Source organism: Silene latifolia, chromosome Y (genome assembly GCF_048544455.1).
Source record: "Silene latifolia isolate original U9 population chromosome Y, ASM4854445v1, whole genome shotgun sequence".
NCBI lineage: Eukaryota > Viridiplantae > Streptophyta > Magnoliopsida > Caryophyllales > Caryophyllaceae > Silene > Silene latifolia.
In genome coordinates, this window is record NC_133538.1 from 477,665,056 (window position 1) to 477,691,863 (window position 26,808).

Consider the following 26,808-nt stretch of genomic DNA (forward strand, 5'->3'; position numbering starts at 1 on the left):
TCGAAAAATGGATTTTTCATTATTAAATTCGGATTTAGGTGAAAAATAGGTTAATATGAGATAAATTTCGAATCTGGTCATAGAAATTTAGTATGTTGTCACATGCAATTTTACAAGATGTGTGTAAAATAATAGGCTACAGTGAAGTCTTTTTGCATGATTTATGGATTTTTGAAGAAAAATGGCATGAATAGTGACTTTATTAGTGAAATATTAATAAAACATACACTATGACTAAAGAAAAACATCATATGTTGCATTTTATTATCATTTTCAGATCTAAAATTGAAAAGTTAATGAAAATAATTTTTCACATGTTTTCATGATTATCAAGTTAAAAACCGATAAACCGCAAACATTGTTTTTCCGAAAAAATTTCGAAATTTTTAACCTAAATTTTTGAACATTATGAGTGTCATGGTATTTTTCCAGAATGTTCATGAGTTTAAATTTCAAATTTCAAATTTATTTGAAATTTTGTGATTTATTTGGAGTTTATAGCTTATTTTTATAATTTTTTGTCCATTAATGAACAATTTTTAGAAATATGACTTAATTATGATCAAATTATTAGTGAAGACTAAACATTAGAGTTGATGTGTTTTGGGCTATAAATGCTATACTTGTTATTTCAAGTATTTTTAAAACGATAAATGTTAAGTTTTCCACTATTCCGTTTTTATATTGTTCTATTTCTTTGCCACAATTCATATACGATATCATTTCGATTTTGATACAAATCTCCATTAAAACATCGTAACTAAAGACAAAATTTGAATTTGCTTCTAAAACCTCAAACGAACCATTGCTAAGGATCTCTTGTAAAGAGTATAGATTAAAGTTATTCATTATCAAACAGGTTTTTGATTCTTGACTAACACATCTACTTACAATGGATTATTTTTCATGTACTTAAATGAATTAAGTACCTTGAAGCGATAAACTGTTTTGGTAATTAGTTTTGTCAACAATTCGTAATTGACCAAAATAACGCAACCACTTCAATGAAAGTTTTAAGACTAAAACGAACAAATGAAGAGTGAATCTTCATGAATTCAATTTTGCTTCTCAAAGCAAAGACTCATTGAATTAAGTGGGAGCATTCTCTTAAACCGTTAAGATAAGGACGAGGTTCAAGAAGTAAGGATTATGATGGAATTGATACAAGGTAATGTTAAAGGTAAAGTTGTTGAGAATGACGATACTAAACCTATCAATCCCGACCGATAAAGTTTCCATTGTCTTAAATGTTGGACACGAGAAAGGAAACTACCCCAAATTATTGAAGAATCAACAAGTTAGTTGTGGGACATCTAATGGGACCTTCTTCTTTAAATGTTTATTTGATTAAACATAAAATTTTGCTAATACTACTTCGTCAATATTAGAAACCAATGGAGGTTTTCATCATTGTACTTGATACATAGGATGATTAGAATATGACGACTAGCAACAATGAAGTTGAGAGATAGAGTAATTGTGTACTCAATCTAGTTTTTGGATTTAAAGTGGTACTTAATTGTGACTATTAAGTGCATAAACTCTAAATAAGAATATAAACTTGTTAAGAGACAAAGGAGGTTTTCACTTTTGTGACCCTATACACCACGATTTGATGAATGGCTAGCCCATTATCAAGGTGATTATATTCTAAACCAAACTAGAATGACATATCATGTAGATGATGTAAGATTCAAATTGGTAACCCAAGATTAAACCTTAAATTTTGGAATGATGAACGCAAAGAGTTATCAAGTACTCTTGAAACCATTAGATCGTTAATGGTATATGCGTATCTTGTATTCAAAGCAAGATGTCTCGTGCCTTTTGGTTGAAAAGGAGATCGAGGTTGTAAATCATTGATCCAAAATAGGTTGATCATTTTCTTTTACCAACGATTTAAGTTGACACTAGTGTGTTCACTTAATAAGGTAAATAGACAAAACTTTGAAGAAGTTCAAAAGTTCAAGGAATCACGATTTAGTCGTGATGGGATTATCAAAGTGAAGACTTTGATATAAGCCAAATGAAATATGATATAGTATCACAAGTTAATCTCTCTTAACACACATTATTGGATAATGTGTGGTTGGATAAGAAATCAAACGCTATTCGATATGGTTTGAACTTCAATCAAGTTACTTTGAGTTACTTGATCCTTTTGGGAATTTTATCATTTTGTCTAGATTATTTTTCCACTAAATCGAATCATATGAGATATGAAATGGTAAGGGTACCATGCTTGTAAGTTTTCACAAGAAACAAATGCTCATTTTTCCCTTTTTCAATTATCACGAGTACGACGGGTTTGTGGCTCGTGAAGCTGTCTTTCTAAAAATACAAGTTTATTTCTAGAAGACAGAGTGGGAGAAATTATTCAAGAGCCACAAAGAATGTTATGTCGCAAGAAACTGGTCTTTCTTGGCTACATGAGACGTTTTGTGTAAGACATTGTTTCTTCAACACCTAGGAGGTTAAATTCGTCACTTGTTAAAAATGATGAATTCATGCTACTTTTAAGAAAGTAAAGAGCTTATAACTTACAAAGAAATTGTTTGATTCAAGTTGATTGCTTCTGGAAAGTAATGAACATATGACTTACATAAGAGTGTTCAAGTCACAACTCAATACAAGGCTTAGAGCCATGAAAATCCAAAATAAAAGGGCTTGATTAGTGACAAAGGGTTTTGCACTAATAAAGAGATATTTCAAAGCAAGATTGGTTGATTAGTGACAAAGGGTTTTGCACTAATTGAAATGCTTAAGTCTATTTGGATCTTCTTAGGGATTGTGTTTCATTATAAGGTTATGAAATACATAGCGAGTAAATCTAAAACCCACTTCTTCAATAGAAGGAATGTATTCAATACATGTCTTGAGTTTTGTAGATTCTTGCAATCCTAAGATAATGTGAAACTTAAGAGAGGGTCTTAAGTAGGACATCAATGAATTGGAATCAACATTTTGATCATGTGATAAAACATTTCTCGATAAGTCGAGAAGTTGTGTTTATACATGGAGTTTAGTGGGAGTTACGGAAATTTTAATTAGTCTGATATGTGGATGACATATTGATCATTGAGAATGATTTAAGACTTTTGGAGTATTATAATACATCTTGAATATCTGGATTTATGAAGATAAATCCACATAATATTAGCGTCAGTAAGAAGTCTTATGTTGATAAGATTCATGACTAGTTCAATTAAATTGAACATATTTGATTGATTCCATTTGCTTCCGCTGCCGAATCAATTAAAAAGGAAATGATGTATAACACTTCATATGCTTTGAGTATGATGAATTGTTTTCAAAATCGAATTTAAGTAATCTTTACCAAGTAAGCTATAAAGATTACCCTTAAGTGCTTGCAGAAGCATTAAGGAAGTAAAGCAAAGTGTTTATGATGCAATATTGTGTAAGGGTGTTACACAAGTGACAATTGACAATTGAGATTGCGCATGGTTTCCGACAAAACCATAATCAAAACACATTAGGATGGTTAAGATACCATTGTGGCAATGTTAATTAAGAAGTAGATTTTCTAGAATCGTTCTAGGCAATAAAGAACAATGAGAGATATTTATAACGGAAATTGAGTACACTTGCGATCATGAGATGTGCAAGAGGGATGAGTCCCGCACACTGTGAAGACAGTGGGAGCTATTCTTAGGCTAGAGGGCCTATGTCTTGATTGGATCTCGACACGTACTCAGAAAGTTTTGTAATGCAAATGTATACATTACAAAGGAAAACGAGTATGTAGTAAGGTTGAGTAAGGTACAAGAAGTTGATAAAACCTACTAACCAAAGCCTTCTCAAAGGCTAAACATGATGAGTCATGTCATTTCAATTGAATTGAAATGAACAACTACGTACAAGATCAAATTAGATTATAGAATATGAAATAGTAATCAAGCATTGACTTGTTCATATGTGATAATCACATTTGTCGTTCGAGTTTTATTTTAAAACTCTTTTATTATACTTTGTTACATCCAAACGGGTTGTGGAGACAATTGAACCCAGTTAAAGTGAACACGGATTAACATTGTATTTGCCCATAGTTACTTGTATGAGGTGACGTCTCGAAGTAACTAGAGTGTGATGCGATTGATGGCAAGTTCAAGTGCCATAGAGTCATGTGAGATGACTAGTCGATCACATAGGCGGTATTAGGAACGTTTTGTCGGGCCTTATGACCGCTTATAGAGTTCGGCAAATTTATATAGCCTGGTCGTGGCAAGAGCTGCTATAGTATTCAAATGAGTCGATTCTTTTGACTAAAGACTATTCACCTAAGATGGCTCAGTTTCAGATTAACTTTGATTTGTGTTACTACGACCTTCGTAAATGGGGTCAAATGGGCATATTTTGGGTTATGATGGGTGTGGCTAGTCGAAGGGAATGAGTGCGATAGGAATTGTCCATCCCCTTGTCGGGGGTTAAAACAATATCTCGGGGCCACTCGAGGAGTAATGAATTGGAAATGCGTGGCCACGCTCGGAAAGTATCTATGATAGATAAGTCCAGGTCAATCGGTTATTCTCGGATCGAGGAAACCACTCTCGATATGATCACTTGCAAGTACGACGTGAAAGACACCTTGCATTGAGTGGGAGATAGTAATAGGACAAGAGAATTGGTGACGCACACTTGTCGAGGACAAGTGGGAGATTGTTGGGAAATGTGTCCTCAACAATAGTGCGATCACATGATTTAAATATCATTATTAAATCTCATTTTAAAGAATACAATTGGGAAGTAATTTTGTTACTATCAACTGGTCAACATATATCGGTAATGATTGGCTGACTAGAGTTTGACATTACTGTCGTGTGACGGTGGTGATCAGTTGACCCCCTAGGTCATACCTAAAGGGCAATACACTTAATTGATTATTTAATTAATCGTATAACGTTACGAGTTGATTAAATTACTTGAAAAATTGACGGGCGATTTTGGAAGTAAAATTTACGTATCAAATTGAAATGTGATTAAATGAGATACGATCTGAGTAATCAAATTGTATGATTACTCGGATGAAATTATTGTTTAAAGAAACAATTGAATTGAATGAATTATTATAAATACAAACTGTTGTGATTTATAAAGTGGTAAAATATTAAGTACGAGTAATTGTGAAATTACTAAGTCAATTTTTGTATGTGACGTATTTTTGATAATACGTTGATTTTTAATATGTTAAAAATTACATAACAAATATATGTGACATGTGACATGTAACATATAGACAATTGACAAAAATAATATGGACACCATGTTATGTAAAGTGCCGAAAATAAGAGGGGAATGGACTTAATATTGTGTTTATATTTTAAATAAGAAAACATAATGATTATGAAGTGATCTAGCCATGCAAGCCTATGAACATTGTTAAGAGCAACAATTTCATGCATTGGCTCTTTCCTTCCTCCACTCCCACCGGTTTTGGGAAGTAAAAACACTTGAGTTTGTTTTTCTTATTTTGCCTAATATTCACTAAGAGGTAGTGCATGCTTATTCATTCTTTTACTCATCAAAATATAAGATTTCTAGAGAGAAAAAAAACTCTCTCTTCTTCTTCTCTCCCACATAGCCGAAATTATTAAGGGTATATAATAATTTTGGGTCTTTTTCTACTAGATTAATATTATACTAGTATTTATAATATTAATTAGATTAAGTGTTAAGCCTTGGGTATAAAGCTTGGGGAGAGATCTTATACTTAGATCTTTGTTCTTCCATTGGAAAAGCTCAAGAACAAGAAGAGAAAGGTGATCTCTCTTGTGCCCAATATAGCCGAAATATTGAATGTAAGGACATGTTTTCTCCACTTTTATATTATTGTTTGCATGCATAAAATCCGTTTTAATTTTATGACAAATTAATTAGACATATATGAGTATGTTAATATGTATATGAATCTACATTAACTTCATCTTGTTCTTCACAAAGATTCATTTTGTGAATCAAATTTGTTCAAATCAAACACTAATAATACTAGAAGTAGTATATGAGTATTAGTAATAGATTTTAAGGTAAACTACACTACAAACATCTAGTACATGTTAGTTTGTGGGATTAAGGGATAGTTTTGGGTGCTACTAATTGGAGGGCTTCTAATTTGAAGTCAAGAATGTTCATCCATTAATGGAAAGCTCAAGAACTAACAAGAAGGAGATCTTGTTGGTGCCCAATATGACCGAAATTCATATGGTGAGAAAATGTTTTCTTATATTCTTTCATTTTAGTTTGCATGCATAAGATCACTTTTAATTTTATGACAAAATTAAATTAAAACATATATGAATATGTCAAGTATATAGATCTACTTTTCCTTCATCTGCTTGCGTCGGCTTCCAAGCGAATTCTCGTCGGGGAATATGTTGATGATCCTATCTGGGATGAATCATTTCTAGGAACCTGCTTGTGTCTGCTTCCAAACAAACTCCATCTCTCGAGAAGTACAATCCTGTCATGAACTCTCGGTGGCTAAAAAAGTATAGATAAAGGTGTGTTGAAACACCGCCGGAAATCCGCTCGTTGCTGCAAGCGAAGTCCTGATGAAAGATAAAAAACTGCGACGGTTCGTAGTCTGCTTGGAGATAAAATACTGCGACGATTCGCAGTCTGCTTGAGAAGGATGTACGGGTGATAAAATACTGCGACAGCTTCACAGTCTGCTTTGGAGAAACATGGGAGATAAAGTACTGCAACGAACTTGCAGTCTGCTTTGAAAATTGAGCTGGAAGGTAGCTGGGGAATATCTTGACTGTCGCTGGGGAGAACGAATGGTTGAGCGAAGCCCCCCAGTTGGAGCGAGCACTGCTTCCGATACTTACCTGCATGGTTAGTGGCCAGACAAGAACGCAATCTAATAGAAAAATAACACGTAACACATACACATGTAAGCCATTAGCGCATGGACCTCAAATGAGGACGCACATAGGTTTTGCAAAAAATTTCTTTAGAAAATTTGTTTAAAACTTGCTTAAAGAAATTTGTCGTTTGTAATGCGTTATGCATATTCAGTGGGCCCTAGTCATGTGAATAACGCGGACATAGACCTTATAAGGACGCGAAATGTTGACTGACGCGACATTGGCTCTGATTTGACGCAACACGGGGGATGACTCTGATACAACGCAGGGATAACTTTGCCTAAGTATGCGCAACCCCTAGCCAAGTATGGGTGACAATGCGTATTAGTTCCAAAAGTACAAGAATTACAAAAATTATGAAGGCATATAAAGGCAAGGCATGAGCCATGGATCAGTTGTCTACTTGGACAACTTCATCGTTTACTATAAAAGAGCTCCTTCTTGAGGTACGATAACATGGAGACTTGATCTAAGACCTTTGTCATTGTCCGGACCAAGCACTAGCTTGACTCAAATAAGAGAGGAACAAAGTAAGGGTGGCATCTCGAAAGAGAAGCCCCCAGGATGAGAAGATGACTCTAGACATTGGTAAAAAGGAGACTAGGCGACAAGAAGGAGCCCCCAGTAAAGAGATAGAAATGGAAACTGTGGTTGGAAGGTTATGAAATGGAATGGGTGTCGATAATTGAGGTTGAAGGTTCACGGTTAGCGTGGTAATTAAGGTTGGAAGTTGATGGTTGGGATGGTTGTGAAATAGATGTCGATAATTGAGGTTAAAGATTAAGGGTTAGAGTGGTAATTGAAATTGAAAGTTAATGGTTGAGAAGGTTGTGTCCATGAGGACTGCCTACGTATTCACGTGAAGTGAAATCAAACCAGATCGTAGTTCTGAGGTTTTGTTAGTCTAATTTGGGTATTGTGGTTGTATCCTTCTTGTGTAAGAAAGGATTGCCTATGTATCCACCTGAAGAGGTAAAATCAAACCACGCTCGTAGTTCAGGTGTGTGCCTAAGCTTATGTTGTCAGGGCCTTAAAGTGCATGGGTCAAGAGGGTATATTCCTTTGGTGACTCAAAGAATCGATTTGAGATGATATGGGTATGTCCCGTCCTATGTAGCAAAGTATTTGAAGACTCTGTGTCTGGGTCAAGGTGAAACAGGATTGGATATTTGGAATGTAGAGCTTGGAAATAAGAGGCTTTGATAAACAAATCTCTGGAGCTTGATTTTGTGGAGTTAAGGCTTTATGGGATTATGGCTTGTAATATGGCTAGGAAATGGAGTCTCTTGGCTTGATGTAACTTGAGCACATAAAGGTAGGTTAATTGATATGGGATCAAGTTTCCATGTCTTGGCCCTAAGGGATGGGTATACTCGACGAGCTTGAGAGGATTCTCAAAATACCTAACTATCTCCATGTAACGGTCTCGAGAAGGACTTAGGGTGTATGAAAGGCTAAGTGAGGGTGCTAGCTGACCATCTTCATTGATGTCTTGATTCTATTGAATTATTCTGTTTAGCATTTTATTTCATACTCTTCTTGATTCAGACTCAGATTTTTGGTCTAGAATATATCTCAGCCTTTTTGCTTAGATTCTTGATTCAGGTTTTTTGAAGATAACTTTGACTTTGGATATTGACTTGCTTGATTGAGCCTTGATCTTTTGACTCTTTTATCTTGGATTATTGTGCCTTTGTCTTTGATCATGGCTCGTATCCTCTTTGATTTGCTTGCTACCATGGATTCGGGTCAGACTAGCACCTTTGGTGTACAATAGGTTGGTCTTTAGTAACACGGGTTGTTTATTTTGGGGAATGACCTTGCCTTCTGTCATAGATCATTAACAAGGGAGATGGTCTGGATTCGTCCAAGAATCTCTTGAGATAAGCTCGTCCGAAACTGAGGTATAGTGAGATTTCTATTGCCAGACATGGAATAGGTAAGGAAAATAAACACGGAGTTTCAGGTCCTCTACAACTTGGAACGGAACATCGCTTAAGTGCACTCACATTGACTTTCCATGCGTTGTTGTTATTTGTTTTAAAATTTCGTAAATCAATTCTTGTTGTCAAAGGAAAAGGGGAAATCAGGAGATATGATATAATATGTGGATTGAAAAGTGTACTTTTATTGAAATGAGTAATTAAGGTATTTAACATAAACAAGAGAAGACACGTGACTCGTGGGACAGCCCCCAGGTTGTCACTAAGAATGGAAATGGACACAAAGAAAGATACTAGAACAAATATGGGATAGAAAGCCTAAGACTCGGACTCGGACTCGGACTTTGACACGATCTTAGATCCAGACTCGTAATCATCATTGTTATTTTTGGGGAATCCTCTTTCAGCATCTGGTAGCTTGAACGTCTGATCTTGATCGTTGAACGATTTGAGCACCTTGTCCTCATTGTTTGGGGTACTAGAATGGTAAAGGCCCAAGAGACCTTCCTGTCTTTAAAGAGTAGGACACCCATGAGGGTCGTTCTTTTCTTTAAAAGGATCGAGAGTCGATAACAATATCTTACCGCGATTGAGCATATAGTGGATGGTATATTTGAGTTTGGAACATCCTTCAGTTTCGTGTCCATTACCCCTATGGAATAAGCAATATTGAGAACTGTCCCAGAAGCGACCTCTCCTCTCGTACTTAGGGTCTAGGGTTGGACCGATCGGTTGGACTAGTCCTTTAGCAAAGAGTCTTTCAAAGGCGATCGTATAAGGCATGCCTACATTGGAGAATGACCTTGGAGGCTGAGTTCCTCTTTCTCGTGAAGGTTTAATAAACTTCACGTCGGTAATGCGGATTATTTGATTGTTGGGAATTCGGGAGTCTGTTTTCCTTCTTTTAACCAAATGATTGGTGGATCGTTCATCTTTTTAATCATCCACGATGTTGAACTCCCTATAAGGTCGCTTAGTTTCTGTATTCGAACTAGTTAGGAACGAGACATAAATCCTACCATCCGCAACCCCATCTTGTATGATATGCTTGAGTTTATAGCAATCTTCGGTATCATGCCCCCTACGCCCATGGTATTGACAATACAAACTGCCATCCCAAAATTTAGATTTCTTTTCTGGGTCTGGGCTATATCCTATTGGTTAAAGAAGGCCTTGAGAGGATAATTTGTTCAAGGCTAGGGCATAAGGTATGCCTAGACTCATGAATGACCTGGGAGAGTTGTTAGATTTTTTTGACGAACGCTCCATGAGGTTGCCTTTAATGATTTTGATTCCGGGATGAGAAGAACTAGGAATAGATTGCTCACTTTTTGCTTTCTTCTTAGGACTGTCAGGTTGAGGGTTTGCCTGGACACTTTTAATCTTGAGAGGTTGGGCATCAAGCTTCTTACCCATTTAAGCAAACTGGTTCCCCATGTTGGAAAGTCGAGAGTTTAGATTATCAATGGCTCCTTCTATTTTGGAAAATTTATTGTTAAAGGCCATGGAAAGCATGAGCATTCCACTTTGGATATCGTCGTCTTCGAGGACATTGATCTTTTTGTCGTTACGAGGATCGAGGAGATGAGAACAGTCTAGAGATGATTCTTCATCATGTTTAATGATATTAGACCCAAGAGGGTCGATTTTCTCGAATTGTTCAACAGAAATTGGCACTGGAAGCTTGCCCTCTTCGATTATATCTTGGATGGTGTGTTTCAAGGGAAAATACTCTTCAATATCATGGCCTTTACCTTGGTGATATAGGCAGTATTTGTTGCCCTTCCAGAGGTTGACCTGCTTCTCTAAAGGTGGATCCAGAGTCAGACCTATTGGATGTAGCTTACCTTTGGCAGAGAGTCTCTTCAAAGTATCGGCATAAGACATGCCTAGATCGGAAAGCACCCTTGATGCCTCCCATGTTTCCTTTCGGTTGTTTACGGCTTTCTAGGACGACAGTTATTGCAAGAGGTAGGCTTTGGACGGCCTAGGCTAGAAGTTTCTCTAGGTGGCATGTTCTTTTCCACCATCCCATTTTCAAGGGTGAGGACTGTGGACATGGGCCACGAGCCGGTCCGCGGTTGAGAGCCACCTACCGGTCCGTAGTCACGGGCCACCTGCACGTCTAGCTAAATTGTGGACATGCAGCGGTCTCAAAGCCACGCTCGGTGATGTAAAGATGCTTTCGACTGGATCGTTTTAGATCGGTCGGTTTCGTCAAGGCAAAGGTCTCGAAATGATGTTTGAGATGTTCGGAGTCGCCAGCAAGCATTTGTGGGATGCTTGGAACCCGTTCGAATCCACTTTATACCTAGGTCAATCAAGGCAAAAAGCGGTGCTTGAAATAGGTACTAAAGGTACGGACTCGTCCCCCTTTTAGCATTCTATGCCTAAAATGACTCTCGTACGCCCTGGATAAGGCCATCCACTATCCAAAGGTTCTGAGTAAGGAGTGAGGGTACTTATTGGGAAGCCCTTTAATCGGACACCCAATCCCGCCCGCGTTAGCGGCCTCTACTGATCGATCATGGTTGTTTAAGTGAAAGATTTGATAAAACAGTTTAAATGCATGAATGCGCATCCAAAAGTCTTAACCTCACATGTAAATATTTCCTAAGTCGGTTGTTTAGGAATGTACCAAGAAATTGGTGTCAAAGTTGGATTTAGATTGATTTATATGTGAAGACGGAAATTAAACATCCATTTACCAAATTCGGGTCATGATGCTTAACACGATCCATTTATTTGAAAAGGGGTGTCGAATGACAATGTGTAAAAACATAAACTTGTCGAGCTGATCCCTCACGTATTCGGGTTAACCGTAATTGGGACCGTCCTAGACAAGTACCAAAATGAGGCAGAATAGTGCTAGGCAGCCCCATTGGGGCGCAAGCCTATTGGCGAGGAAAAGGGCTCTGCCCAAGTTTTAAAATATGAAAACATAAGGCCTCTTGGGGCGCGAGTCAGACGACGACCCAAGGGCCGTCTCCTTGTTGTTAAAAAGGTTGTTTAAAACCCTTTTTTGTGATTAATGATTTGCAAGTATGATTTGCATGACTCGGAATAATTACTATTATGTTAGTAATATTCGTTGTCGGATTTGCAAGTTTGAAAAACATAGTAAAAATGTGTAAAAGGAAAATATTTGATTTGAACTAATTATGTTAAGTTCAATTATTTGTAGTTAGTCAAGTTTGTCATCGTACTCGGATTAAACCGACATGGTATAAAGAACCAAGGATGATTATGAATTATGACTAATATGTTTGAAAATGTAAATAAATGAGAAAGATGATACGTAAAATAAGGGGGGGGGGGGGGGGTTAAAATACCATTTAATTTGTAACTAACCAATAATATCATCGAGTCACGGAATAAACGTCTTGGTATAAAGAACGAAGGATCATTTTTATAATGGTCAAAATATGTTTATCATAAAAAGTAATTAAAATGGTAAATAAATGAAAAGAATTTCCTTTATAATGTAATTAACCAATTAATATCACCGATTCACGGATTAAACAGTCATGGTATATGGATACAAGGGTGATTATGATTTACGGTTAAAAAGTTTGTCGGAAAAATGATTTGGAACATTTGAAATGGTAAAAACCGATTGCAAATAAGAAATGAAGTAAAGAGGAAAGATGAGAAAAAACATGGCCGGATTAAGGCCTGGGAGGGCATTGAGGCGCGAGCCTCCCTGCTATACAAGTAGCCCCTGTCTCAGGCCAAAATCCAGTTTTGGCTCGCCTAACCTATATTTGAATCGTGTTATGCATCATTCATGCTTATAAACTCATAAAATCAACAAAGACATGAAGTAAGTGAGATATTTACACCCTCAAACTTATGTGTATTAATGTTTGCGACGTAGACGACTTTAGAGACGGTTTTCTCGTAGCGACTACTTACGATTAAAGAAGTTTAAAAGAGTGCCTTAAAAAAGGATTTTGTTTTGAAAATGAGTTGAAAACATGTTGTTGAAAAACATATTGATTAATGTTGTGTTGGTCGAATGGGTAGGTCGAATGCACGGCGACGGTACCAAACAAAATGTGTAAGGCTTGTGTTTTCGATCGGTCGGTCGAAAACACGTGTCAATTTTGTGACTTAGGAAGCCAAGTCTAGTAGTTTAAGAGAGAGGTGAGGGGGCAGACACTCGCATGAATATTGTGGTGTGTGAAGGTTGGTATTTATAGAGAAATGTAGGATGGTAGGTCAGTTGAGTTTGCTTAGAGGCTAAGCAGACATCCCAAAGAGGCGCGAGCCACCTAGTGATTGAAAGGGGTGTACTGTCCCTTTCAATTTGGACGTGGCCTTTGCTCTATCTATTATTTGGTTGGTTTGATTTGTGGTAATCAAATGAGATGTCATGTAACAATATGGGTATCTAATAAGATGATTTTAGTTGTTACTTAAGGTAGGTATTTTGTGTCCTTGACTCGGGTTTGACCCGTGTGAGTTAGGATTTGAATTTCGAGTCGGTTTTTGGACCGGTGTCAGTTTTCACTCAAATTAGAGTCATTTTAATGGAAATGAGATGATAAAGTTGCATTATTTTTCACATTCGAGACTCAGGTTGACTTGAGTTACGGGTTTCTGAGTCGGTTTTGGGTCCGAAGACGGTTTTAACTCTAAATATTGTTATTTTAATGCAAATGAAGTTAGAAAACGATCTATGAAATCATTTTTCATATCCGAGTAGTGCATTATACCGTCTTTTGTATAACCAATTCAGGCACGCATATCGAAAACACGTTATAGTCCGATCATCATTGGGTGGTTTTTGGAAGGTGTAGATACTGGGTATCTACAGAGCCCCCACTTTAATTGAGGCTTGGATGGGGCGAAAGTCAAAGTATGGCCTCCATGTCAATCGATGATTACAACCTGAAGACCATTGCGACATCGAGGCGACTCAAAAGAGTTTGAGCCGAGGACCAGCCGTCGGGAAGGGCGACGTCGAGGCGACTCGAGGGTTCGAGTCAAGGACCTGTTGTCGGGAACAGTTTAGAGTCTGTCGATTATCGATTCAGGCCGTTTATAGTCCATTATACTACGTATAAAGGCTCGCCAGCCAGAACAACGAATCATACCTGAGGCATCTTCGGGATACGTCCTTGAATCATTTACGCGCAAAGGATCGCCAGCCGATGTTGAAGGTGGTGCATTTTGAGGCTCGCCAGCCATAGAAAGAAGTCATACCTTAGACATGTTTGGGATATATCCTTCAATTGCTTCTTATATACGTGCAAAGGCTCGCCAGCTATGTTGGAGGTACGTTTTGAGGCTCGCCAGCCATGTTGAAGGTGCGTCTTGAGGCTCACCAGCCATATTGATGGTACGTTTTTTTAGGCTTGACAGTCATCGATGGTCGAATGATCGACTGTGGGAAATATCCTGAAACATCGGGCTTATTTCAAGATATTGTATGGTAATAACTTCCAACCAGGTTGACGTTGATAGGTTCGGCTAGGGAGCAACGAACTCCAACTTGATGGGTGCCCTAAACGAGCTCCGTGGGGATGAATTATGTAAGCAAGGCTCTCTGGAAAACCATTTAGGGAGAGCGCTACGTCGGGATCGTAAATGATGTTGGGGGAATCTTTGAAAGACCTGTGTGACTTTCATTTGAAAATCGGCACTTGCTGGGGAGTTAGAAACTTCTCAGCACTCGCTGGGGATATGATTTGCTGCTCGTTGGGAGGTAGCGTATGCCATGTAATCGACGGGGTTAAAGCCCTTGGCCTTGGTGGGTCGGTGTTTCTTGGGAAGAACCCAATACTCAGTCGGAGTGCGTTTTTCTTCTCAAGATTACCTGCATGGTTAGTAACCACACAAATCCCCAGTCGCATAGACAAGCACGTAGTATGCGAGCATATAAGCTCATAAGCACATACGCATGTAAGCAATTAGGACGTACTATCTTGCATGAGGGGAGATAAGAGTTAAAAGTTGTGAAGCTCAATATTGAGTCTAGCTGCTCGTTAATCCGTGATTTGATAGATAGGAGACACGTGGCCGTGGCGACGTTGACTCACACGGACACATACTGACTGACTAACAAACAGACGGTGGTGAACCAGATACAAACTTAGGTTCAACGCGACACGAGGGTAACTATTACAGACTTTGCACATTGATGCGTGCATTTTATATAGACTTTTTGTACCGTTTTTGCACGCATTTCTATGCATATTTAGTAGTGTTTGGCTACAAATGTCCCCCGAACTGCCTACTTTGGTTTCTCTTGAATTATTTGAAGGTATGAACCGGAGAGGGGCGAAATCGAGCTTAATACTTGTCCCTATGCATACATTTATGAGATGAGTCGAGTCGGAGCATGGAGACTACTATTTTGAGATGCGCAAAGTAGTAGGATAGCTACGCGAGTAAGGGAAGAACTTCAAATTACTAGTGCTTATTTTTAAAAGCCATATCTCGAGTTCTACAACTGATTTTTAGGTTATTCAAATTAGAGATAAAATCTTGTTCTCTTAGCTTTCCAACGCCACCGGAAACGCTCTGGTTGCCCAAGTAACAAAGAAATGGCGTCCGTTTGAAATTCAGTGCGCGAAGCAAGAATTGTGCGCTGGAAAGTACTTGATCGAGTACTATCTTGTTCGATCGAGTCCTTTTTCTACTGGATCGAATATGCCTTTTCGATAAGTGTTCGATCGAGTACCTAAAAGTATTCGATCGAGAGGTTTTAGCTTGTATTTGTTCGATCGAGTGATATAAAGTTGCTCGATCGAGTGACTAGCTTATTTACTCGGGATTTTTATTCCGTGTTAGGTTTATTTTATGTTAATAATCACCTCCCCATAAAAACAAAGTCAAGATTAGGTTAAAAACATCTTATTATACTGTTTTACTCTTAATTACTGCTTTCTCTCTTAATCTCAGCTGCTACCTTGTTCCTTTTCCGGATCTTAATTTGTAATTCCCTCTTTACTCTCTCTTTAATTTGCGATGTTTATTATTTCTTCATCTTTTGTTCTTGTTATATTTATGCATAGCTAATCTCCATTGCGAGGACATAGGGGAGCCATGATTTTACGGAAATTGTAAAATAGGTGATTAGAATTGATGCGAATTTGATCTATGTTGTTAATCGCTACATATAATTGTTTTTGTATATTTGAGTCGGCGCAATTAGGTAATAAATCATGGTACACCTTAACCTAGATCAGAAGATTGGAAAAGGTAAGACCTGTAGCAAATATTAAGGCATTCTAGTGAGGGCGAACGTTAAGCTAGTAGTGTCGTAGGGTGAATTGAGACAGGGAGGAGATACTCGCTACCCTGTAGATCGAATTTGCATTAACCTGAGACCCTAGATTACATTTCCAAAAGATCATGGCCAACTGACTGTCTTAGCTACTCTCTCTTTATTTATTAATATCAACTCTCTTCTTTATTTCTATTATTCGATTCCTCTCTTTTAACCTCATTAGATTAGAACAATCATTTAAAAACCCTCTAATTGTGACCGTAGACAGACTAGAATTGACGAGTAGATAGTGACCGCCTCCCTTAGGAGATCGACCCTACTTACCGCTGACTTCTGTTAGTTGTACTTAGGTATTTATTTTTGATACTAAAACGACGGTATCAAATTTTGGCGCCCGTTGCCGCGGAGGCAATTAGCCTATTTATCTGTTCATTTTCGTCTGCTTGCGCCTCAAGGGATTTATTCCTTGAGCCAGTTCTTATCTTTTTCCTTTAAGTGTTATTTTGATAGGTCTTACAGGTCCTACCTAAACAGGATTCTAGGAGAAAGATCGTCAAAGGGAAGGCTTGAGTACCGTTGATTCTTCTGCCAAGATGTCTAGCGTCTCCAGAATAATAGCACAGTTTGAAGTGTAGAATGCAAGATCTGACCAGCTGGAGAGTAGACGATCTTGGGGTAGTCCACCTCAGTCCCATATTACGGCGCAGCAGGTGGTCCACTTTGAGAGATGTGGTGTGGTAGGGGATGATGCTGTCATTTGTTTAGCGGATGATGATGTAGTCTATACGTTCAGGCGGCGTAGACAATCTAATCATCCCATTGCATATGTGCCGCCACATCTGCTTCAGCAACGAGGCAATCAAAACTCTCCATTTATTTGGCCGCCTCCACAACAAACTCCTCCTCCTGATAAGCAGAGAGAAGAGATTGCTGAATTGACATCTTCATAAAGGCATTTGCACAGCAAATGCAAGAGGTTATGCAAGCTAAAGACGCTATTATCAAGAGACTTGAGACTTAGTTGGCTCAAGTAATTGCCGAGCAAACTTCTAAGCAACATGAGATGGTCTATGCTATTCGCACCTGGATTGATTCTCCCTATGAAGGACCGATTCTGCCTATTGATGCTGAAAATGATGGCTCAGATGCTGAGGATACCGTTCAAGAGGGAGAATACAATGCAGTCTCGCCTACTCTTGTCGAATGAAATTACTGAGAAAGTAGTCGATCAAGAGGATTACTGTTCTCGATCAAGCAATGAGGAAAATCAGGTCCTCGATCGAGTGACACAAGTTGCTCGATCGAGTACAAATGCTGAAAAAAAATACTTCGATCGGGTTACATAAGTGCTCGATCGAGTAATTGTTTTGCTGATAATAATAAATGGTCATTTAAATTTATTTTAGACGACAATTCTGCAATTACGGTTAATTCCTTTGTTACTTCTTCTACAGGTACTGATAGGTAGACGGACCTAGGAAGTGGGCATCATACGTTGACTTTGGAGACTGGAACAGTGTGGATTGATGACCCAGGCGGAGGATTGGATGAGGCTAGGCCATACAAGAAGAAAGTGCGTGAGAGAGCCAAAGGTGGAGGCCATTACGCTGTGATAAGTTATTGTTCTTCTGTTGACACGATGGTATGGAGGCCTAAGGTTAAGCTGATGGATGCTGAGGGGACCTCATTCAGTCAACAGCCTTGTTGTGGACCATTAATTTCTATCGAGGATAATAAGAAGATGGTCGAGCTAGGACCTGTCTGAAACTAGCGCTGTCTGGGAGGCAACCTGGAGTTTTAAGTTTTTAGTTTATTTTCGACCATTTTAGTTTTGTTGTGTGCTTAATAATTGGCTTACAAACCATAGACTGTAAACAATTTTAGACTTTGTTTTTATCGCCATTTGTGGTCTGCAGGTACCACTTCGATCGAACACTTATTGCTCTCGATCGAGTGATTCATATTTCCTCGATCGATCACTTTCACGGCCATTTTTACTCGATCGAGTGCCTTGCTTTATCGATCGAGTGCGCTTGTTTTGATTCGCTTCCAGTGATGCTGTTAAGCAGCTGTTTGTGACCTCCCTTGGTGCTGACTGGTTTGGGAGGTCCCTACTTCGCGTTTACTCATAAGTTTTCTCCAGCTTCACTCTCTCCTTTTTAGTTTGCATTTCTTTTCCCTATTTTTGGGTACAATAAGGGCGTTGTATGGTTTGGTTTGGGAAGGTTATGCATCTATATCTGTGTCTGCATGTTGTTTTTATTGCATTTCTGTTATCACGTTTAAATTCTGTATGCATTTTTGTTTATTTTTATAAAAAAATCAAAAATATCATACAAATTAAAAATTAAAAAATCTCAAAAATTTTCACGTTTATTTTTGCATATTAGTTGAGTCGGAACGGTGGATTTAAATGATAAAATCACACTGCAATTGTCCTCTTGCTTAAGACTTGCATAAACTAATTATCTTTAGCTTTTTCTTCTGCATATCTACGAGTTAATGTTAAATTCAGCTAAACAAATAGACTTGACCGGAGATTTTGGCAAACTACTTAAATTTCTAAGGATTAGAGCTTAATAACTGGTGTCATTTATGACCAGTTTCATGTAGGATTGTGAGTAGTATATTCCTTGCATAACATGTTCATTAATTTACACGTATATGAAATTCAATTGCTTTTTGCCTACATACATTCGGGTTAGTGGTTGGTGTCACATGCAGGGAGGGGCTTAAATTCCCCTTTCTTTCATTTTTACCCATTTAACTCCACTATTAGCCAAATTTGCCTTTTTGACCCATAACTACATCCCAAATTTAGCCTGTCTTGTCAAGCTAGTTAGTGTATGTTTTGCGGTATATAGTTTACTGTGTGCCAAGTTCGGTCCGTGTTTCATTATTGGGAGTTGGTAATTTATAGAAAAAGGAGGATGATGAAAAAAAAGAATTGAAAAATGAAAAAAACATGAATAAAAAAAAAAAAAACCGAGAAGAAAAAGAATGAAAAAAAAAGAGAAGTTTGTTTGATGAGAGGGTTTCGCTCCTATGCTTTATCATTATCTATTGAGGAGTATGTTTGATTTGGTTAGTGAGTATTTGTGCCAACTCAAGGGCACTTGTGCTTAATTTTGAGATGATTAAGAATCGGATATTGTTTAGTTTGGTTTTGATTAGGTTGCTAGCGTGACTATTAGCCTCACATTCCCAAAAATGTGTTGCCTTTGATTACCCATTGCCTCACTTTTCCATACTTTTGTAAGCCCTTGGCTTTGACGGGACCTTGTTTGGTTGGAATGTATAAGTTGCATGCATGTTTATGTGGGTCATAGTTTACGTGAGCGACTATATTTCCTTCTCTCTTACACTCATATGCTTACCCTCTGCTTCATGAGAGAAGAGTGACCCGTGAGAGTCCATCATCAAAGGTCTAGCAAGGTCGACAGTTTAGCTTTATTATAATCATCTTACAACTCGTTTGCATTTGATAGTTTTTGCTATAAGTGTTAGTTTGCTGCATTAAATCGGTTTAAGTGGACAATTTGTAGCTAGCTCTGAGTTTTCTTTTCTGTTCCATTAGTTTTGCATATAGTTTGCTTGGGGACAAACAAAGGTTTGGTTTGGGGAGATTTGATGCGTGCATTTTATATAGATTTTTTGTACCGTTTTTACACGCATTTCTATGCATATTTAGTAGTGTTTAGCTACAAATGTCCCCCGAATTGTCTACTTTGGTTTCTCTAGAATTATTTTCAGGTATGAACCGGAGAGGAGCGAAATCAAGCTTAATACTTGTCCCTATGCATGCATTTATGAGATGAGTTGAGTCGGAGCTTGGAGACTACTATTTTGAGATGCGCAAAGAAGTAGGATAGCTAGGCGAGCAAAGGAAGAACTTCAAATTACTAGTGCTTATTTTCAAGAAACATATCTCGAGTTATACAACTTATTTTTAGGTCATTCAAATTGGACATGAAAGCTTGTCCTCTTATCTTTCCAACGCCACAAGAAACGCTCTGGTTGACCAAGCAACAAAGAAATAGCGGCCGTTTGAAGTTCAGTGCGCGAAGCAGGAATTGTGCGCTGAAAGGTACTCAATCGAGCACTATGTTGTTCGATCGAGTCCTTTTTAGACTGGATCGAATGTGCCTTTTCGATAAGTGTTCGATCGAGTACCTAAAGTCTTCAATCGAGAGGTTTTAGCTTAGATTTGTTCGATCGAGTGATATAAAGTTGCTCGATCGAGTGACTAGCTTATTTACTCGGGATTTTTATTCCGTGTTAGGTAAATATTATGTTAATAATCACCTCCCCATATAAAGGAAGTCGGGATTAGGTTAAAAACATCTTATCATACTGTTTTACTCTTAATTATTGCTTTCTCTCTTAATCTCATCTGCTACCTTGTTCCTTTTCCGGATCTTAATTTGTAATTCTCTCTTTACTCTCTCTTTAATTTGCGATGTTTATTATTTCTTCATCTTTTGTTCTTGTTATTTTTATTCATAGCTAATTGATACGTGCATTTTATATAGTCTTTTTGGCCTATTTTATGCACGTATTTCTATGCTTTTATCGTAGTTTTATGCTACGAAATGCCCCGAATATGCTACTTTGGATTACTTTGGATTACTTTGTCTTATTTGAAGGAATGAATCCAAAAGTAGTGAAATCAAGTCATTTACCGTCCGTTTAGCATGCATTTGGAGGAAGAGTGAATTTGGAGCGGGAATGTAGCTATTTTGAGATGTGCAAAGAAGAAAGATAGCTAGGCGAGCAAAGGAAGAACTTCAAATTGCTAGTGCTTACTTTGGAGGGCCATAACTCGAGTTCTACGACAGATATTCAGGTGATTCCAATTGGAGATGAAATTTTGTCCTCTTAGCTTTCCAACGCCACCGGAATCGCCCTGTTTGCCCAAGTAACGAAGAAATGGCAACCGTTTGAAGTTCAGTGCGCAAAGCTGAGAACTGTTGCTGGAAAGTACTCGATCGAGTAGAATTTTGGTCGATCGAGTCCTTTTTCTACTCGATCGAGTAGTTGCATTTATTGATTTACTCGATCGAGTGGTTATTTCACTCGATCGAGTGGTTTCAGCTTTATTTTACTCGATCGAGTGGTTTTATTCCACTCGATCGAGTGGATTCGCTATGGGCTTGGACTATTTAGTTAATTTCCGTCAATTAGGTTTAGGATTTCCCGTTTTCTTATAAATAGGAAGTCAGTATGTCATTGTAAGCTCTCTCTCACTCCTCGGTCTTTGGACCTCAGACGTTGCGTCTCCTCTCTTATTATTTCTAATACACTGTTACTGCTATTCTCTCTTATTTCCGGATCTATTTCTACTGTAACTTCTTTCTCTCCCTTTTTCTCCTTAATTATTTAATGTTTATTATTCCCCCTTCCCTTGTTCTTACTCTCTTATTCATGTCTAGCTAAATACATCTGCTAGGATTAGGTGATTCATTAGCGATGTTAGTTGCTAATTAGGTTATTAGATCTGTCGTTGTTGTTGTTGTAGTCTATGTTGTTAATCACTGCTTTAACTGTATCCTGCTAGTTGAGTCGACACAATTAGCCTTTTAATATTGGTAACCCTTGACCTGGACCGAAAGGTTGGAATAGGGGAGACCCGCGATGAACAATATGATGCTTTAGTGAGGGCGAAAGTTAAGCTAATAGCATTTTAGGACGAATTGAGACCGAAAGGAGATATTCGTTGCCCCTTAGACCGACACATCGTTGATTTGTGACCTTAGCTGCAATTGTGACATTTATTGATGACTGAAGTCCTAGTTCCTTGCCTCTATTGTTAATTTCTTCTATTTTTATCTCTCTTTCCTTAGTCTCTTTAGTTCAGTTGAAATAATCAAAACCCCCAGAAAATTCATAGGCGAGATAAGACACTTAGAACTCCCTACCTCCCTACGGATCGACCCTTACTACCGCTTGCTAGTTGTAGTTTGGAATTTATAAATATTATTTTTGGTACTCACTTGACGGGTATCAAATTTTGCGCCGTTCGGGAGGCGCGCTAGTTTTAGTTGTCTTTAATTTTAGTCTTTCTTTCTTTAGTCTTAGGGAACTTCGGTTCCTTGAGACCGTTCTCATGTTTCATGTTCTAAGTTTTCCACAGGAAGAGGATGAAATCTTTGGTGCTTATTTAGCCAGACTTTGGGAGTTTATTGAGCCCGAGGACGAGATGCCTTTTTCGATCTCCAAATATGTCGCACTATTGTCCGGCATATGAATGGCCCTACGCGAGCATACCTCGAGTCTATAGGTAAGTGGGATTTCGAAGGAATCCCCGTAATTGAGGTATTAGAATTCTTTAATTGGTTTGCTTCTGAATCTCTTAAACCTACTTTTTCTCTTCATGTTGACTCAGATGAGGGGGTGGGTGAGACCTTAGAAACCGATCTAGGAAATCTTTGACCGAGACATAGAGGAGACCATTAGCGTGGTTGACAATCCTTTTTATGAGGATAGTCTAGAACCCCTTTATGATTCTTGCAATGTTAGTGAGGACGATTTGGAGGCTCTCTTTGAGAACCTCCATCTTGACGAGTCTAGCGACGAGGAGAGTGATAGTCTAGAGGCTAAATGGGATACTTGTGATGATATCGATGATGAGCCTATTTTAGGAGACCCCATTGACCCATTTGACTTTGCTATCCCATGCATTTGGGACGATTATCCACCTTCTCCCTTAGTTGACCAGACTCCTCCACCTCACATTTCATACCCGTCGAGTATTTTAATTCTATGGCGTTAATTTTGAGTCGAATGCACCCGAGTTCGTTAATTCTCCACCGTGGTTAACTTGAGCTTTTATATTCCGCTCTTATTTGGAGGGCGAATTATTTTGTGAACAATTTTAGGAGCCTGCCATAGGAAATTTGTTAAGCTTAAATGTTTTTACATTTTGATTTCCTATGTTATTTCTATCTTATGGTGCTACTTACAGTTTTTTGTAGCACATGCGCAGCTATTTGACAGGTTGCTGCGAGCCTTGAGTTGTTTTGACTAGGCTCCATTAGAGTAAGCTGCTGAAGAAAAAGAGGTCGAGCTGGGACTGTCGAAGCTAGCGCTACCGGGAGGCATCCGGAGATTTTATTTTGCATTTTTATTTTATTTCAGTTGTAATAAATGGTTTTTATACCATAAACTATCTCAGTATGCTTGGCTTGTTAGTTTGCGGCTGTTTTATGTGCGTTTTGCAGGAAATACATTGAGAATCACTTGATCGAGTAGTTTTTTCTACTCGATCGAGCACTTTTGCTGATGAATTCACTCGATCGAGTGAAATTTTTACTCAATCGACCACCTGCAAATAGAGAACCACTCGATCGACTGTTTTTCCCTTCGATCGAGCAGTTTTGGATGCCCATTCACTCGTTTGACTTAGATTAGCTTCCTGAGACGGTTTTCTGGGCCTTTAGCAACCTCCCATGTTCATGGTCGGTTTGGGGAGGTCCCTTTATTCGCGCTATCTTGTGAGTTTTCCGCATTTACTCTCTTTCTCTTTCAGTTTGCATTTCCTTTCCATGTTTTGGTACAATTGGGGCATTGTACGGGTTGGTTTGGGGAGGTTATGCATCCATATTTGTGTCTGCATATTGTTTTTATTGCATTTCAGTTATCACATTTAATTTATGTTTGCATTGTTGTTTATTTTCGTTAAAATTCAAAAAATTCAATAAAAATCAGAAAATTGTTAAAAATTCAAAAAATTTCACGTTTAATTTAGCATATAGGTTGAGTCAGAACGGAAGATTTCAATGATGAAATTGCACTGCAACTGTCTTTTTGCTTAAGCCTTGTATTAAACTGTTATCTTTTAGCTCTGTCTTTTGCATAATCTACGAGTTAATGTTTAATTTAGCTGAACATATAGACTTGACCTGAAATTTTGGCAACCTACTTATAATTTCTAAGATTTAGAGCCTTATAAACTGGTGTCATTTGTGACCAGTTTCATGTAGGATTGTGAGTAGTTACTCCTTGCATATCATGTATCATTAATTTGCACGTATATGAAATTCAATTGCTTTTTGCCGTCATACATTCGGGTTAGTGGTTGGTGTCACATGCAGGGAGGTGCTTACATTTCCCTTTTCTTTCGTTTTTACCCATAAACTCCACATTAGCCAAATTTGCCAGTTGACCTTTAGCTACATTCAAAATTTAGCCTGCCTTGTCAAGCTAGTTTAGTGTATGTTTTGCGGTATATATTTCATTGTATCAAATTTTGGCTTGTATCAGTTGACTTGGAGTTGGTAATTTAAGAAGAAAAGGAGGTTGATGAAAAAAACGTGAAAAAGGAAAAAAAAAGAATTGAAAAATGGAAAAAAGAATTCAGAAAGAAAAAAATCGAAGAAAAAGAAGAAGAAACCGAAAAAATAAATAAAGAAAGAAAAGAAAAAAAATCGAAAAAAAAATGTTGTTTGGTTGACGGTTTCTGCTCCTATGATCTATCTTACATTATTTAAGGAGTATGTTTGGTTTGGTTTGGTGAGATCTTATGCCAAATGAAGGGCATATGTGATTAAATTCATAATTGAGTTGGAAATAGATATGTTTCATATGGTTTTGTTTAGGTACTAGCTTGATCACCTATACCTCCACATTCCCATAAATGTTTTGCCTTTTCTTACCCATTGCCTCACTTTACCATATTTTTTTGTAAGCCCTTGGTGTGTGGAGACCTTGTTGGTTGGAATGTATGTACGGTAGTTAGAATTGTCTATCATATTAGTTGCATGCATGTTTATGTGGGTCGTAGTTTAGGTGAGCGACTATTTTTCTTTCTCTCTTACATATATATGCTTACCCTTTGCTTCATGAGAGAAGAGTGACCCGTGAGAGTCCATTATTAAAGGTCTTGCAAGGTCGACGGTTCGACTTTATTATTAACATCCTATAACTCGTTTGCTTTTTTGTTTGCTATAAGTGTTAGTTTGCTCGCATTAAATTGGCTTAAGTGGGCATTTGTAGCTAGCTCTGAGTTATCTTTTTCCGTTCCATTAGTTGCATTTAGTTTACTCGAGGACGAGTAAAGGTTTGGTTTGGGGAGATTTGATACGTGCATTTTATATAGTCTTTTTAGCCTATTTTATGCACGTATTTCTATGCTTTTATCGTAGTTTTATGCTACGAAATGCCCCGAATATGCTACTTTGGGTTACTTTGTCTTATTTGAAGAAATGAATCCAAAAGTAGTGAAATCAAGTCATTTACCGTCCGTTTAGCATGCATTTGGAGGAAGAGTGAATTTGGAGCGGGAATGTAGCTATTTTGAGATGTGCAAAGAAGAAAGATAGCTAGGCGAGCAAAGGAAGAACTTCAAATTGCTAGTGCTTACTTTGGAGGGCCATATCTCGAGTTCTACCACAGAAATTCAGGTGATTCTAATTGGAGATGAAAGTTTGTCCTCTTAGCATTCCAACGCCACCGGAATCGCCCTATTTGCCCAAGTAACGAAGAAATGGCAGCCGTTTGAAGTTCAGTGCGCAAAGCTGAGAACTGTTGCTGGAAAGTACTCGATCGAGTAGAATTTTGGTCGATCGAGTCCTTTTTCTAATCGATCGAGTAGTTGCATTTATTGATTTACTCGATCGAGTGGTTATTTCACTCGATCGAGTGGTTTCAGCTTTATTTTACTCGATCGAGTGGTTTTATTCCACTCGATCGAGTGGATTCGCTATGGGCTTGGACTATTTAGTTAATTTCCGTCAATTAGGTTTAGGATTTCCTGTTTTCTTATAAATAGGAAGTCAGTATGTCATTGTAAGCTCTCTCTCACTCCTCGGTCTTTGGACCTCAGACGTTGCGTCTCCTCTCTTATTATTTCTAATACACTTTATTCTTTGTTATTCTCTCTTATTTAGGATCTATTTCTCTTTGTAACTTCTTTCTCTCCCTTTTTCTCCTTAATTATTTAATGTTTATTATTCCCCCTTCCCTTGTTCTTACTCTCTTATTCATGTCTAGCTAAATACATCTGCTAGGATTAGGTGATTCATTAGGCGATGTTAGTTGCTAATTAGGTTATTAGATCGTCGTTGTTGTTGTTGTAGTCTATGTTGTTAATCTTTGCTTTAATCAGTATCCTGCTAGTTGAGTCGACACAATTAGCCTTTTAATATTGGTAACCCTTGACCTGGACCGAAAGGTTGGAATAGGGGAGACCCATGATGAACAATAGGATGCTTTAGTGAGGGCGAAAGTTAAGCTAATAGCATTTTAGGGCGAATTGAGACCGAAAGGAGATATTCGTTGCCCCTTAGACCGACACATCGACCGATTTGTGACCTTAGCTGCAATTGGTGACATTTATTGATGACCGAAGTCCTAGTTCCTTCCCTCTATTGTTAATTTCTTCTATTTTTATCTCTCTTTCCTTAGTCTCTTTAGTTCAGTTGAAATAATCAAAACCCCCAGAAAATTCATAGGCGAGATAAGACACTTAGAACTCCCTACCTCCTCCTGCGGATCGACCCTTACTACCGCTTGCTAGTTGTAGTTTGGAATTTATAAATATTATTTTTGGTACTCACTTCGACAGGTATCACTAATCTCCCTTGCTAGGACATAGGGGAGCCATGATTTTAACGAAATTGTAAAATCGGTGATTAGAATTGACGCGAATTTGATCTATGTTGTGTATCGCTACATATAACTGTTCTTGTCTATTTGAGTCGACGCAATTACGTAATAAATCAAGGTACACTTTAACCTAGATCGA